The sequence below is a fragment of the Aethalodelphis obliquidens genome, unplaced genomic scaffold (genome assembly GCF_003676395.1).
Source record: "Aethalodelphis obliquidens isolate GAN/ISIS:26980383/991018 unplaced genomic scaffold, ASM367639v1 scaffold58, whole genome shotgun sequence".
NCBI lineage: Eukaryota > Metazoa > Chordata > Mammalia > Artiodactyla > Delphinidae > Aethalodelphis > Aethalodelphis obliquidens.
In genome coordinates, this window is record NW_020838002.1 from 6065677 (window position 1) to 6070659 (window position 4983).

Consider the following 4983-nt stretch of genomic DNA (forward strand, 5'->3'; position numbering starts at 1 on the left):
CTTCTCAAATTCCTGTGCAGCACAGTTTAGCAATTCTTTGTTGCCTTTGCTGATGCCCCTATACTCTCAGCTCCCACCTCCTCATGTCAAGGAACCAATAAGTTTTTTTTTTCTCATTATGGTTTATTACAGGATATTGAATACAGTTCTCTGTGCTATACAGTAGGACCATGTTGTTTCTGTATTTTATATATAGTAGTTCGTATCTGCTAACCCCAAACTCCTAATTTATCCCTCCCCACACCCTTTTCCCTTTTTAATCATCCATTGGTTTTCTATGTCTGAGTCTATTTCCGTCTCATACATAAGTTAATTTGGGTCGTATTTTAGATTCCACGTATAAGTGATATTTGTCTTTCTCTTTCTGACTTACTTCAGTTAGTACAGTGGTTTCTAGGTCCATCCATGTTGCTGCAAATGGCATTATTTCATTCAAAGAGATATTTTTCTTAAACAAAGACCATTCCAGTTGTTGGGAGGAGCTTTACTGCTGGCTCTTAGAATAATAATCTTTCACTTGGTTCCCAGGCGTGTTTTGTTGCTTTGATTCTAGTGATTATAAACTGTAAAGAAAAGGGGATATGTTAGTGTTTGCCCTCATAAAAGACCACCCAGTGTTGAAGGCCAGATTAAAATGGAGATTATAGTGCACCTACTCACAGTGTGCTATACTTAACACCACATTTATCTACACAGCCACTGTAAGTGACTCATTGTTTGGTGATTCTTGTGTCATAAGAGCATTTTGGGGGTTCCCTTGTTTGGTTAGCCTTTGCTTATATCATCAAAAACTTAAACAGATGAAATAGTATGCATTTCAAGTCCTAAGGCATTTTAAGAATGGACTTCTACAATCCATCAGAGGTCTAGTCCTACTTTTTCCTAGCTTTTTCCTTATATTTTATTATAAAAATTTCCGGACACATATAAAGTTTGAAAAAAATATATAGTGAACACCCATATACCTGCCACCCATATTCTACCATTAACATCTTACTATAATACTTGCTTTATCACATATTTATCCATCTATTCATTGCTCTTTCCACCCATCATTCCATCGTATATTTTGGATACATTTTAAAGATTGCATACACTTCCTCCTAAACCCTTCAAACCCATATGATTAACTAAAGGTGAAGTTTTGTTTACAATTTTTTCCTTTTCAAGCAAAATTTGTCTCTTATGAAACGAGCAACTCAAGTGTATGTTTGCTGAGTTTCGACAAATATATACATCTTTGTAATCCAAACACCTGTTACAAACAAGACAACAGGCCCCAAATGACGTCACTTATGCTCAGCCCCACATCACCAAATCGAGACTTAATTACAGTTTTGGCTGTCCCAGAAATGGAATCTTAAGCCAGTCCATCAGGATTTGCCTATTCAGCACCAGTTAATCTGCCTGATAGACCCCTGCCATCCCGTAAAGGCAAGTAAACTTGCAATAACCAACCCACTTTTTTGTCTGTATAACTTCCTCATTCTGCTCCTTTCTACCTATAAAAGTCTTTCATTTTGTACATTGGAGCTCCTTTCTATCTGCTAGGTTGAATGATGCCTGATTCATGAATCACTGAATAAAGCCAATAAGATCTTTAAAATTTACTCAGTTGAGGGGACTTCCCTGGCGGCCCAATGGTTAAGACTCCACCCTCCCAATGCAGCGGGCACAGGTTTGATCCCTAGTCAGGGAACTAAGATCCCGCATGCTGCAAGACGTGGCCAAAAAAAAAAAAAAAATTTTTACTCAGTTGAATTTTCTTCGTTAACACACCTATCAAAATGTGCCATATTACCACTACCCCCAGGAAATTTCATATCCCTTCCCTGTCAATGCCTGCCTTTTATCCCTTTGATACCTGCCTTTTATCAACCACAGTTTCTAGTTGATTTTTACTCTGTCATTTTATCAGGGAGTTCCCTCCCCTCCATTACTTCTACTGAATAAGCCCATCCCATGATTTAAAAATAACACTTTTAATGTTATATTCAGTCGCCCCTCAGTATCTATAGGGGATTGGTTCCAAATCACCCCACAGATACCAAAATTCACAGATGCTCAAGTCCCTCATATAAAATAGTGTAGTATTTGCATATAATCTCCCATACACTTTAAATCATCTCTAGATTACTTATAATACCTAATACATGCTATGTAAATAGTTGTAGATACAGGCATGACTCATTTTATTGTACTTCACAGGTATTGCATTTTTCACAAATTGAAGGTTTGTGGCAACCCTGTTTCAAGGAAGTCTATTGGTGCCATTTTTCCAATAACATTTGCTCACTTTGCATCTTGTGTAACATTTTGGTAATTCTTCACAATTTGCCAATATTTCAAACTTTCATTATTATTATACTTGTTACGGTGATTTGTGATCTGTGATCTTTGGTGTTACTATTACAAAAAGATTATGACTTGCTGAAGGCTCAGATGATGGTCAGTATTTTTTTTAGCAATAAATTTTTTTTAAATTAAGGCATGTACATTTTTTAAGACATAACGCTATTGCACACTTAATAGACTACGGTATACTGTAGACATAACTTTTACATGCACTGGGAAACAAAAACATCTGTGTGACTCTATTGTGGTGGTCTGGAATCAAACCGGCAATATCTCCAAGGTATGCCTGTACAATGTTAATGCTATGTAAATAGTTGCTTGCATGCAGTAAATTCAAGTTTTGCTTTTAGGAACTTTCTAGAATTTTTTCCAAATATTTTTGATCTCCTGTTGGTTGAATCCACGGATGTGGAATCCACAGATATGGAACCAGCCAATAGTGAGGGAGGGCTGACTTGCAGAATAACGGTTGCAGCCTTTAATGCAATAGTACCACTTCTATTTTATCTTAGAGAAATAACCCCAAATATGGAAAATACCATAGGCAAAATATAGATACTTATCATAGTGCTATTTTTCTGTGACAAAGTGAAGCCCTAGAGTCTAATTATGGAAGGGTTTAAGTGTATTTGAAGCTCTGGCGACACAGAACAACTTTGAATGTTTAGCTAGGAAAAGTTTAGGACAATCTTTGTTACATCATTACTTCTGTTTGACTAATGGTGTAACTTTTACATAAATAATATCTTTCAAATGTTTCTCCAGAGGCTCATCCCCAATACCAGCATTATGGGATTTTACTCATTCTGGAGCATCCCATGCTAAAGTTTAAGAGAACCTGGTTGCGTATTTCTCTTCTCTGGCCCAAATCTCAGCACCCTCCCCCTTCATCTGCAGCACTCTGCCATTTCACAAGGCTGCAGATGAAAACATCTGTCTGTTAATTACCTGCAGGGGCAGAGGGTTAGAGAAGGGAACAGGAAAGAGAGAGTTGTCACATGTACTTCGTTTTTCTGTTTTGCCATGTGCACCTTTGAAGCAGAATATTTAGAAGTAACCTGACCCTCATACCGCCCTGCACAATCTTGTTTCCTAGCTCTGAGGTGAGTTATTCTGTACACCCTAAAATAAAAGTGACATTCAGACACACACACACACACACACACACACACACACACACACACACAAGAAAACACCTCTCCCATCCTTTTTCCTCCCTTCCCCTTCCCAAACCTCTAATTGCCTCTTTAAAATGACTGTTGTCATGTTAACGAAACGGTTAGGTGTTATTTAGGGGGCTCGGTCCTTTATGTCTCAGCGTAGAAAGAATTCAGCGAGAGACAAACTGATAGGTAAGAAGTGATTTATTAGAATAGGACACTTGCGAGGCTTAACAAGCAGTCAGGCAAGCATTGTGATGCCCCGAGCACTTAGTGGGTTACATTTTTATAATCAGAGGAAGAGAGAGGACGGGGAGAAGACCTTCTTTGTCTTTCTTGAGTAGATGTCATGCTTTCCTCATCAGTTCCTCCTCCAGATTGGGTTTTTTGTCCCTACATAGTCAGGCCAGGACTGTCATGGCACTTTGGAAAACTTATTTCAGGTCTCAGTACAATGAGGACCTTTCACTTTGATATGTCACCTTTCCATAAATGATTGTTTTTTGTGTGCACAGAGCATGCCACCATTGTTGTATTGTATTGTTCCGGGGCATGTCTCAGGCTTCTGTTGCATTATTTTGTTGCTAATCAAGCTAGCTTTATTTTGTTGTTAAGCAAGCCAATCTGGCTTTGATGCTAAGCCACTTGTTCTGCTTTGACCCAAGCAAGCCCTCATTTTTTCAGGATTTTCCCATTACTTTCTTGAGTGATCATTAATCTTACTGTGGTCTCCCAAAGCTCCCTAAGGTTCCCTATCAACAATCCCCCTAATGGGGTTTCTAAGCTATTTGATTATCCTACTCAATCCCTATCATTAACAACACAGAATTATGCCAATGACAAAGTATCGAGAAAGAAAACAGAATAAAAAATTTTATTATCCTATTTAAAAAGATGACGTAAAAGACTAGAGGAAAAAAAATCCCAAATGCCAACACTGTTTATGTAGTATCTAATTTTCCCCCCAAATTTCCAAAATGTCCATTATATTCGTAATTTTATAAGAAAAATAATTTTAAGAACAAATCTATGAAAACGGAATCCCACAGTTTCCAGATTAAGCTGGCCAGGTTTAATCTGATTGGGGCAGATGCAGCAGTTTGAAATGCCAGGTCTTTTGTTGGGGATGGAAGAGATGGGCGGGGCAGGAAGGACGGTCCTCGTGGTTATTTCTCTGTAGCGTCTCAGTTCTGTCGCACAACCCAAGTCAAATCAATGCATTAAACGCCTCTTCCTTTCTGCTTGTCCCCAAAACGGCAAAGAACGACGTAGTGGGGCAAAAAGAACACCCTGAGCGCCGTTGCAGGGATCCTAGTGGGCCAATTGGGCAAAGGGCGCGCGAGACGTCGCTAGCCTCTCCACCCGCCCAAGCCCCGTCCCGCCCCAGCCCCCGCCCCAGCCCCGCCCCAGCCCCCGCCCCAGCCCCCGCCCCAGCCCCCGCCCCAGCCCCCGCCCCAGCCCCCGCCCC